Below are 12532 nucleotides of genomic sequence, written 5' to 3'. Positions count from 1 at the left end.
TTAAAGTCAGGGGTAAAAGGTGGTTCATGGACTAGGACTGGAATCGATGGTTGACTTTTCTTAGTGGTGTTGGGTTTATTATTAACAAAATGGATGGCTAAGTTGGTATTATTGGTTGAGGAAGGGGATAAAGCTTTGTTAGTGGCTAGGGATAATATAGGTTGGATTTGTGAAGATGGCACTTGATTACCATTAAAGGGGTGTTGATTCATTGGCTGATGTTATTTTCGAGGAAGGACAGGTATATGCGAGGTAAAAATGAAAGTAGGGGGAGGGGTAGCTTCGGTCTATACCTGATATACCTTTGGGGTATTATTCGGAGAAATAGCATGTATAGCTACCTGACTCTCAATAAATGACGCAGGCAATACCTTATCTATACCAGAGGTCGCATTATTCACACACATACTTTTATGTCTATGCACCACCTCCTCTACAGAATTATCCATAGCTCTAAAGCTATCTTCATCAGTGGCCCTTTCAAAAGCTTGGTTCATTGTTGGCTAGCCTCATGTTGCACAAATGATTTTCTCAACTACAGTAGAAGAGGCCCCCTTCTCTCCTCGAAAGCTCCCAAACATTCTGCTACTACGTAGCGGAGATGCTTCGATCCAGTCCTCATAAGGCAACATATTTACAACTACATCATTCACATCCTCTAGCTCATCACTGAATTTAAAAGCATGGCCATGTCTTCAACATTAAAACAGAAAATTGCAAGATTCTCATATTTAAAAGGAACCCAGATAGATTTTCTATTAGCCATTTCAAGCATTGTACCTCTTTGTAAAGCTTTTGATAGGGCCATGCTTATACGAAATCTAATGTACAAGAAGCAGAGCCCCTAGACAACGAGGAACGCTACCGTTGACATAGCCATCATGCAAACTAAAATCCTAGACTCTCCGTGGGAGAGGACCATGTTTAACTACTGTTGTTTGAACTCTTTTGATTAGCTGAACAAGTACAATTTGAGTGTGACTTAATTTAATTTCAATTTAATGTCTTAATAAACAGTTGTAAACTTTAGTACTTCAACTTTTTTTTTTAAAAGAAATAAATTCAAGCAAGTTTTTATGATAAATATAGCCATTGTTGTCAAAGAAGCAACAAATTACAAATACACTCTCACAAATTTCAGTATCTAAACTGAACATTTTATGTTTTAACCCAACACTTTTTATCAAACCTAGTATTATATATACATATATAATAATGGAGCAACATTCAAAAAAGAAAAAAAAAATCAAAAAAAGACTTTCAAAGTAATTTATTTATGATAAATTATTAAAAAAAGTAGGATTGTAAAATAGTTTATTAGCTTCTAATTTCAAGTATTTTAGTCTTCAAATATATATTAATTTTCTAAAAAAAACATCGATTTACCAAAATTAAAATACAACTAGCTATTTAAATATCAAAAATTAAAAGCCTAACTAGTCATCAAAAATAGCTTTAGACTTTAAGTTTAAGGATTTGTTTTCTACTAATTTTTTTTTTTTCAAATAAAAGATATAGTTTTATTTCGATTCAGAAGTTTGGTTTGTTTTAACTTTAAATTTGTAAACTAAACTGTTGGCTCGCTTTTTTAATTTTACAAACCAAACCAAACCAAATTATAAACTTTAAAACCACAGTTTTTATTGATTTGATTTAATTTAATTGCAATGGAATCGGTGAATAGTTTATGAACATTGATGATCGCTAGCTATCAACTCGCTAACTTCCTAAATAATTAAACTAATCAGTATACATTGAATTTGATTTTATGCTAATTATGGACTTTTGAACTCGCCCTAGTAACTAGCAATTGTTTATGATTTTGGTGGGCCTGATAAGCTAGTTGTACTACACATAAATATCTTATGTAGCAAAGTTTGGCATGATATATAATTTTGTAAATACATAAATTCACCTTGAACTTTATAAATTTAATATTGTGGCACCCTCAATTCTTACTTTGACTCATTAAACACTTTAACTTATAAAATTATACCTATTAGATACTTCAAATTTTAAATTTATTTTATTGAACATTTCAACTTGTAAAATTAGATCAATTAAACACTCATTAAAAAGTTAAAAATTTATACGAATTATTGTTCTAAAGTCACGCTAACTGCATATAAAGTCGATATTTTGCAGATAAAAGGCAAAAACCCTAAAAAATATTGATATTAGTGTCGAAAGGTGTGTAATATTACTAAAACTTATAAGTTTAGATGCATAATATGTCATGCACAAAGTTCGAGATGCCGCAATGTTAAAATTGTAAAGTTTAAAAGTGAATTTATATATTTAACCTATGTAATTTTGTTCAAATTAAAGGGTAACAAGTTGGATGTAAAGTTTGAGGAAAGAGAAGAAGTCCCCCGCATTGTACTGTAAAAGTCAGTCCACCGATAAGAAGCAGTGAAAAATGAATTCCAATAGGATAAATAAAGTAAAGAAAGTCCTTTTAAGCCAAACAAATCAGCTTGACTAAAAATATCTAATGTGGGAAACCAGTTAGAGGAAGAAGTAACTAAGCAAGTGATGAAAGAGATTGATTTGAGGAGAAGCTAATTTCTAATAAGTGGAAAAATTACAGTATAATTCATGTGGTTTATGAAATACAAATAATTGTCTCCTATTTTTTAAAAATATATCAATTTTTTTCTATGTTTTGCTTTTGTTATATTACTAGATCATTCTGTCCATTTTTATAAATTTTTTTCATGAAGCCAATAAGAAAAATAGAGATCAAATGAGAGATATTAAAATTTTAATATTGAAAAAATTACAGTACGGTCTCTGTGGTTTGAGGAATACAATATAACCAAGAGCTAAACCCAAGCCAATAGCTCTCCATGTACACCCAAAACTTTAGTTATATTAAGTGAAAAAACTTGTTCAAATACATCACAAGAAGCTCAATATTCTAAAGAGATTATGATATATATCCAAATAAAATAATACAATTTAAAACAGAAGAATGAGGAAAAAAGCATCCTAAACCAGTGTCTGTGTAGTTATTTGTTTCTCTTTCTATTCAAAAAAGAAAAAAAAAAAAAAAAAAGGAAAAGGCTTTAAAGTAGGATTTCTTAAAATAAGAAAAACCAATTGTAGCTAATCTCTTTAGATCTGAAAAATTGTACTCAATGCATAAGTTAAATTAAACCAAATTAAGGACCTTAACACAAAACCTACTTATATGGAGAGTTGAGAGTTATTGCATTACAACTTGCAAACTTTTTGGCAAGCTAGACCTTCCAAAGCCTTTTGCTAAAACATCCAATATTAATATATCAGTTGCACCAACATATGTAAAAATAGAAAAATACAAACTGATGTTTACAACACAATAATTATCTTTCTTGGCAAATCCATCAGCTCTGAACAACACAGGTAACAATATATAAAAACCCAAGAAATTAAAAAAGTTAACAGCAATGCTAAAAAAGGATGAGTACTGTTTAATATATTCTTTTGAAATTAACTTTGTTTTTTTTTTATCTGTTTATTTCTAGGTGTTTATATTGAGGGAAGAGAGAGAAAGTAAAGTACTTAGAAGAAGGAAGAAACTATGGCAGGCTATGGAGTAACTTTTTTTTTTTGACATGCGTTGCATGTTAACATTGTTCATTTTTTGCTCATTTTTTATACTCATTTATTATTATTTTTATACAATATTGAGTCTTGGTTATAATTTTTCTCTTATATTATCTAGATTTTTATAATGTTAAAATATTATTTCATTATGAAATTAACATGAATATCATGGCTAATTGATAAAACAGTAGTCAATATATATACACACGTACATTTTCTGTAACATCCCTTCCCGGTCCACCCGTAACCCAAATGAACCGAACCGAGACGCTACAAACTGGTTGACTTTATGACCTGTCATGCTGATATAATAATGGAGCCAGATTCTTATATCATGCTGATGCTGTTTATATTAATAATGTACTTAATATTTACAAAACATGATACTAGTGTCAAAATGAAATGGGTCCAACTGTGTGCCCTGTACATGCCATGAAAAGGATAAACAAAAATACATATCTGTATGAGTAGCTACCCTGAAGACTGAGTCTTCTACAGATGAACTGCAGCAGTTGCAAGCTGACTCTCTACGGTCCAAACTCAAAACCTGCGAGTTAAACAGGTAACTCGCTGAGCAAATAAAGCTCAGTGGATATCTCAACATATAAAGAAACAAATAAGCACATACATAGATAGGAATAAGCATGTAAATGCATATAGATAAATAAACATATAAGCACATATAGCATGATCCTTTCATTATACCTTGATTATCTTTTGTACTGTTTGTAATACTGTATGATTCATGAAATGTTATGTCAAGATATCTATATAGCTCCATAAGGTTATAGTGAAACTGAAGTGATAAGAAAAACTGTATGAAACTGGATGAATACTGTATGCTTGGCTGCTATGGCCCATATAATCATATCCACTCAACGGCCTGTAGCCGGAGTATCAAACTGTATGAGGTGCAGATCTGCTATCCTATGTCGCGACATAGCCTTATCTACATGGTTTCTACCTAACCTCAATGGAGCATAATGTTGGTATGTCAATAATATAACACAACATCATATTAATAGTTCATAACTTCATAATTCATAATGTATATTTGATTTCACATCATTTGCATGCTTGCATGTTGTTTTGATACATGTTCTAATGTTGTATTTTGGTATTAAGATGATTGGAGGCATATAAGTGAAGCAAAGGAATACAATTGCATTGAAAAAGAAGTCCAAAAGTGCATGAAAACACAAGTCGCGAGCGCGCCTTGCAAGGTCGCGAGCGCGTAAAGCACTAGATGAGAGACAGTGAGTTATCAGGCACAAGTCGCGAGCGCGTACTTGAAAGTCGCGAGCGCGAGAAGTGCCAAATGAGAGACAGTGAGTTCCCAGGCCAAATTTGCGAGCGCACGATGAAAGTCGCGAGCGCTTACAGGCCAAGGGCCAAGTACGCGAGCGCGCAAATGAAAGTCGCGAGCGCGAGAAGTGCCAAATGAGAGACAGAGAGTTTGCGAGCACAAGTCGCGAGCGTGCACTTGAAAGTCGCGAGCGCGAGATGTGCCAAATAAGAGTCAGAGAGTTTCAGGTGAAAGTCGCGAGCGCGTAGTTCAAATTCGCGAGCGCGAGAAGGCAACGCGAGCTCGTCATGCGATTCGCGCGCTCTTCGCGTTTTCCAGCCTGCACAGTCTGTACTCTTTTGGTCATATCTCTCAATATACAACTCCGATTTGAATGATTCAAAAACCCATGTAAAGCTAACACATAGAGGAACAAATAACTCTTCTATAACACTTCCTAATTCCATCATTAAATGGGGTCAAAATCAAGATGAAGTTACTGGTAAAATTTCCAGCAAGCCCTGTTTCAGCATAAACTCACTATTTACTTCATTTATTCAATACCTCCCCTGTTCTCCCCTGTTTCTCACCATTATCAGTCCTCCCACTCAACATGAAGCAATATTGTCTCATTAGCAACACACCACACAAATTCTCATGCAAAGAAAATGGTAAATGAAAAGAGATATCAAACCTTTACTCCAAAAAGCTTGAGCTCTTCTTTAACTTCTTTTTTCTACACTCTTAGAACTCCCTTCACCTATAAATAAGAATTCTTATGAATTCTACAATAATAGCACCAATTGATTCAATTATGAACTTCAAGAAGGTTTACATACTTGGATAGAAGAAAATTGAAGTTAAGGCTTAACTACCATTAAAATTGAAAGGAAGGTGGAAGAGGAAAGGAAGAAAATGAAGAAGATGAAGATAAAGATGAAAAATGGGAAAGTGAAGTGATAATCACGGGTAGGCCATCAAAAATCAAAGGATTTTATGTAAAACTTCCTAACTGGTACCTCAATTAGCAAAAGGCTATCACTTAATACCCAAGCTTGATCTTTTAATGCAAATAAATCCTCACCCATATGCTTTGATCTTTTTCTCTCACTCAAGTAACTCCACTTATAAACCCATTCTACCCCAACCGGGTTTGGTTCAACTCGACTTAACTCGACTACTCGACTCTATGCTAAGACTCGACTCGGTAGGATGTCACAATTCTCCCCTCCTAAATAAAAACTTCGTCCCGAAGTTTACCTGTTGTGAACAACTGCGGATACTGTTGTCGCATGGTGTCTTCAGATTTCCAAGTTGCTTCTTCTGTCTTATGATTCCTCCAAAGAACTTTTACCAATGCTATTTTCTTATTTCGTAATTCTTTAGTTTCTCTGGCTAAGATCTGAACTGGTTCTTCTTCATAGGTGAGATCCGGCTGAATTTCAATCTCTTCTGCTGACAACACGTGCGATGGGTCTGATCGATACCTCCTTAACATTGATACGTGAAAGACATTATGAATTCGATCTAAGGTTGAAGGTAACGCTAGGCGATAGGCTAATGGTCCTACACGTTCAACAATCTCGTATGGACCAATGAACCTAGGGCTAAGCTTACCCTTTCGTCCAAACCTTAGGATCTTTTTCCATGGTGAAACTTTCAGAAATACCTTATCACCGACCGAGTACTCCATATCCTTTCTCTTTAAATCAGCATAAGACTTCTGTCGATCACTTGCTTCTTTCAGCCGTTTTCTGATGATTTCCACTTTCTCTTCTGTTTCTCTAACCAAATCTGGACCCAAAATCTTCTTCTCACTCAGTTCTGTCCAACACACAGGTGTCCTACATGATCTACCATACAATGCTTCATATGGTGCCATCTTAATGCTTGATTGGTAGCTGTTGTTGTAGGCAAACTCCATGAGAGGTACATATCTGTCCCAACTGCCTTCAAATTCTATAACACATGATCTCATCATGTCTTCCAGGATCTGACTTACTCTCTCTGATTGGCCATCTGTTTGAGGATGAAATGCAGTGCTGAAATGCAATTTTGTTCCTAATGCTTCCTGCAGTTTACCACAAAACTTCGATGTAAACCTTGGATCACGATCCGATATAATGGATGATGGAACGCCATGTAGTCGAACTATTTCGCTAACATACATGTCTGCTAACTTATCCAGAGAATAGTCCATCCGAACTGGTAGAAAGTGTGCGGACTTAGTTAATCTGTCCACGATCACCCATACTGCATCATGCTTCCGCTGCGTCTGAGGTAATCCAGTAACAAAATCCATCGTGATCTGATCCCACTTCCATGTTGGCATTGTTATTGGATGAAGTAACCCAGCTAGCAGTTGATGTTCTGCCTTTACTTGTTGACATGTTAAACATCTTGTTACAACATTTCCGATATCTTTCTTCATGCCCGGCCACCAATAGCCTTTCTTCAAATCTTGATACATCTTGGTACTACCTGGATGCATTGTATATGGACTGTTATGAGCTTCATGCAGAATTTTTTGTCTAAGCTCCCCTATCTGTGGTACAACAACTCTGTCTTCATAGAATAAGACTCCACTGTTATCCAATCTGCATTTCCCACCATGATCTTCCTGTACTTGTTTTACCCATAGTGCTGTTTGTGCATCTTTCTTCTGTGCCTCTGCAACTTCCTGAACCCAAGATGGCTGTACTTGCATCTGTGCTAGAATAACTCCCTGCTGTTGCAACTCCATGCTAATTCTCATTGCTCTCAAAGCAAACAGTGATTTCCGGCTAAGGGCATCAGCTACCACGTTAGCTTTGCCCGGATGGTAATTAATGACATAATCATAATTAGCCAAAAGCTGCATCCATTTCCGTTGTCTTGAATTCAAGTCCTTTTGTGTCGGTAAATACTTTAAACTCTGATGATCTGTGTAAATGTAACACTTTTCACCGTACAGATAATGCCGCCATACTTTGAATGCTAGAACAATGGCTGCCAATTCTAAATCATGGGTTGGATAATTCAATTCATATGGCTTCAATTGTCTAGAGACATAAGCTACCACTTTCCTGTCTTGCATGAGTACACATCCTAACCCAATATGAGAGGCATCACTGTAAATCTCAAAGTCTTTACCTGACACTGGCTGAGTCAACACTGGTGCTTCAGTCAACTTTTTCTTCAAAGTGTCAAAACTCTGCTGACACCTATTATCCCATTGGAATACAACCTCTTTCTTCAACAATCTTGTTAAAGGTGATGCAATGATGGAGAATCCCTTTACGAACCTTCTGTAATAACCGGCTAAACCCAGAAAACTTCGAACTTCTGTGACGTTTCTGGGTGGTCTCCAATCAACAATAGCTTCAATCTTATGAGGATCCACTCTGATACCCTCCGATGACACCACATGTCCTAAGAAAGAAACTTCTTCCAGCCAAAACTCACACTTACTGAGCTTGGCATACAGCTGTTTATCCCTCAGTGTCTGAAGTACAATCCGCAAATGTTTATCATGTTCGACCTTATCTTTGGAGTAGACCAAAATGTCATCTATAAACACCACCACAAACTGATCCAGATATGAATGAAACGCGCGGTTCATGAGATCCATGAAAACCGCTGGTGCATTTGTGAGACCGAATGGCATGACTAAAAATTCATAGTGACCATATCGGGTCCTGAATGCAGTCTTAGCGATATCTTCTTCCTTTATCCGCAACTGATGGTATCTCGACCTAAGGTCGATCTTAGAAAACATACCTGCACCTTTTAACTGATCAAACAAATCATCGATTCGAGGCAATGGATACTTATTCTTGATTGTCAGTTTGTTCAGTTGTCTGTAGTCAATGCACAATCTGAGTGATCCATCTTTCTTCTTTACAAATAATACCGGTGCTCCCCAAGGTGATACACTGGGTCTGATAAAGCCTTTATCCAATAACTCCTGTAGCTGAATCTTTAACTCTTTTAGCCCTGCTGGTGCCATTCTGTAAGGTGCAATTGATACTGGTGCTGCTCCAGGATAGACATCTATGGTAAACTCCACTTCCCTCCTTGGTGGTAACCCTGGTAACTCTTTTGGAAATACATCTGGATAATAACACACTGTTGGTACATCTTGCACTTCTGATTGTTCTTTCTCTGCTTGTAATGCACATACCAAGTATGCTTCACAACCCTTCTGAATTAATCTCTTTGCTGCCATGGCTGATATCACATTACCCAGAAAATCTCGCCGCTTCCCGACTACTGTAATCTCTTCCCCTGCTGTTGTATATAATGTCACCCTTTTCTTTGCACAATCAACTATAGCTTGATGTCTGGATAGCCAATCCATACCCAGAATAACATCAAATTCTCTAAATGGCAACTCCATCAGATCTCCTGGAAACTCTTTTCCATGAATAATAATTGGACATCCTTCGACCACTGTATGAGTTTGTACTACATCTCCTAATGGATTTGTAACCAACATACCCTGACTCACATATGCAACTTCTAACCCTTTAACCCAAGGTTTAGGTACACTAATGTATGAATGAGATGAGCCAGGATCAATTAAAGCATAAACTGTATGATCACATAAGGAAAACTCACCAACTATTACATCTGGAGCTTCCTCATCTTCTCTGGCTCGCATAGCATAAACCCTGGCTGGACCTCTAGTATCAGGTCTGTCCACAGTCTCTGACTGCTGTCTCTGCCCTCCGGAGCTCTCACCTCTACCTCTGCCTGCTATGAACTGTGTAGGAACTTTTGCCCTCTTCGGACAATCCTTCTTCTGATGGTCTGATGCTCCGCATATCCAACATTTACCAGTCACCAACCAACAATCTCCACCATGCCGTCTACCACAATGCTCACAAGGTGGAAAAGTATAACCGGCTGACTCTGCACCTCTACTGGTGCCTCTACCAGTTCCTCTGCCTGAACCTCGACTACCACCGGCAGAACTAGCCACAACTGATACCGCTGGCGCGTTAGTAACCCTAGCTGCGCCTTGGCTAAAGGAAGGTCTAGAACTAGCTGAACTACTAGCACCTCTGAATCTCTTGCTTTCTGACTGATATACACTGGGTGCACTCTGAGTTTGGTCTCTCCTCTGCTGAGACCGCTGGCGTCTGGTACGCTATCTGGCCTGAATTCACTCTATCTCCTGAGCTGCCTCTACCAAAGCTGAGAACTCTCTGAATCTGGAAGCTACCACTCCCATTTGAATCTCATCGTTCAGGCCTTCCTGAAACTTTTTACACCTCTCGGCTTCTGTAGCCACTATCCCCTTACCATACCTGCTGAGCCTAGTGAATTCTCTTTCATATTCGGCAACTGACATTCTGTTCTGCCTCAGGTATAAGAATTCTTTCCTTCTCGCATCTAGGTAAGCCTCTGTGATGAACTTTTTCTTGAATTCATCCAAGAAGAATTGCCATGTACGCTGCTCTGCTGATACCCGCTGCTGAACAGTAGTCCACCATGTATATGCCTCATCTATGAGCAATGATGTGGCACAAACCAACTTGTCCTCTGGTGTACATTGTAATTGTTCCAGAACTCTCGATGTCCCATCTAACCAATACTCAGCTATTTCTGGACTATCATCCTTATTAGCACTGAATTCTTTCGCCCCATATTTCCGAAGCTTCTCTAGTGGGGGCTTTCTTTCTCTTTCTACTACTATTGGTGCTTGAGGTATCACTCCTGCAATCTGTCTAAAAGTATCTGCAAGTTGCTTTAACAACACCTCTTGACCTGGTGCTACTGGAGCCTCAACCTCCACTCCTCTGGCTTGACCTGGTGCTACTGGAGCCTCACCCTCCACTGCTCTGGAGGCACGTGACTCGCTCTCACCTTCCTGTGACATCCTCCTAAAAGAACAACAACTGCTTCGTTCATCAGGGTAGACATGGCATGTACACTATACTGACTTATGCATGCAAGCCCGGGGAAACTAAACCTAGGGCTCTGATACCAAAATTTGTAACATCCCTTCCCGGTCCACCCGTAACCCGAATGAACCGAACCAAGACGCTACAAACTGGTTGACTTTATGACCTGTCATGCTGATATAATAATGGAGCCAGATTCTTATATCATGCTGATGCTGTTTATATTAATAATGTACTTAATATTTACAAAACATGATACTAGTGTAAAAGTGAAATGGGCCCAACTGTGTGCCCTATACATGCCATGAAAAGGATAAACAAAAATACACATCCGTATGAGTAGCTACCCTGAAGACTGAGTCTTCTACAGATGAACTGCAGCAGTTGCAAGCTGACTCTCTACGGTCCAAACTCAAAACCTGCGAGTTAAACAGGTAACTCGCTGAGCAAATAAAGCTCAGTGGATATCTCAACATATAAAGAAACAAATAAGCACATACATAGATAGGAATAAGCATGTAAATGCATATAGATAAATAAACATATAAGCACATATAGCATGATCCTTTCATTATACCTTGATTATCTTTTGTACTGTTTGTAATACTGTATGATTCATGAAATGTTATGTCAAGATATCTGTATGGCTCCATAAGGTTATAGTGAAACCGAAGTGATAAGAAAAACTGTATGAAACTGGATGAATACTGTATGCTTGGCTGCTATGGCCCATATAATCATATCCACTCAACGGCCTGTAGCCGGAGTATCAAACTGTATGAGGTGCAGATCTGCTATCCTATGTCGCGACATAGCCTTATCTACATGGTTTCTACCTAACCTCAATGGAGCATAATGTTGGTATGTCAATAATATAACACAACATCATATTAATAGTTCATAACTTCATAATTCATAATGTATATTTGATTTCACATCATTTGCATGCTTGCATGTTGTTTTGATACATGTTCTAATGTTGTATTTTGGTATTAAGATGATTGGAGGCATATAAGTGAAGTAAAGGAATACAATTACATTGAAAAAGAAGTCCAAAAGTGCATGAAAACACAAGTCGCGAGCGCGCCTTGCAAGGTCGCGAGCGCGTAAAGCACCAGATGAGAGACAGTGAGTTATCGGGCACAAGTCGCGAGCGCGTACTTGAAAGTCGCGAGCGCGAGAAGTGCCAAATGAGAGACAGTGAGTTCCCAGGCCAAATTCGCGAGCGCACGATGAAAGTCGCGAGCGCTTACAGGCCAAGGGCCAAGTACGCGAGCGCGCAAATGAAAGTCGCGAGCGCGAGAAGTGCCAAATGAGAGACAGAGAGTTTGCGAGCACAAGTCGCGAGCGCGCACTTGAAAGTCGCGAGCACGAGATGTGCCAAATAAGAGTCAGAGAGTTTTAGGTGAAATTTGCGAGCGCGTAGTTCAAATTCGCGAGCGCGAGAAGGCAACGCGAGCTAGTCATGCGATTCGCGCGCGCTTCGCGTTTTCCAGCCTGCACAGTCTGTACTCTTTTGGTCATATCTCTCAATATACAACTCCGATTTGAATGATTCAAAAACCCATGTAAAGCTAACACATAGAGGAACAAATAACTCTTATAACACTTCCTAATTCCATCATTAAATGGGGTCAAAATCAAGATGAAATTACTGGTAAAATTTCCAGCAAGCCCTGTTTCAGCATAAACTCACTATTTACTTCATTTATTCAATACCTCCCCTGTTCTCCCCTGTTTCTCACCATTACCAGTCCTCCCACTCAAC

General features: G+C 38.1%; 1 pseudogene; it reads right to left on the bottom strand.

Annotated features, from left to right (window-relative positions):
- Positions 1-509: 509 nt before the first annotated feature.
- LOC149499192 (leucine-rich repeat extensin-like protein 4) overlaps positions 510-12532 on the bottom strand; it is a 31989-nt pseudogene continuing 19966 nt past the window's right edge.

The sequence above is a fragment of the Jatropha curcas genome, chromosome 1 (genome assembly GCF_041381405.1).
Source record: "Jatropha curcas cultivar XTBG-Jc1 chromosome 1, XTBG_Jcur_1.0, whole genome shotgun sequence".
In the NCBI taxonomy this organism is placed as follows: Eukaryota; Viridiplantae; Streptophyta; class Magnoliopsida; order Malpighiales; family Euphorbiaceae; genus Jatropha; species Jatropha curcas.
Note: the sequence above shows the minus strand (reverse complement) of the source record. Positions and strands in the feature narration are given on the sequence as shown.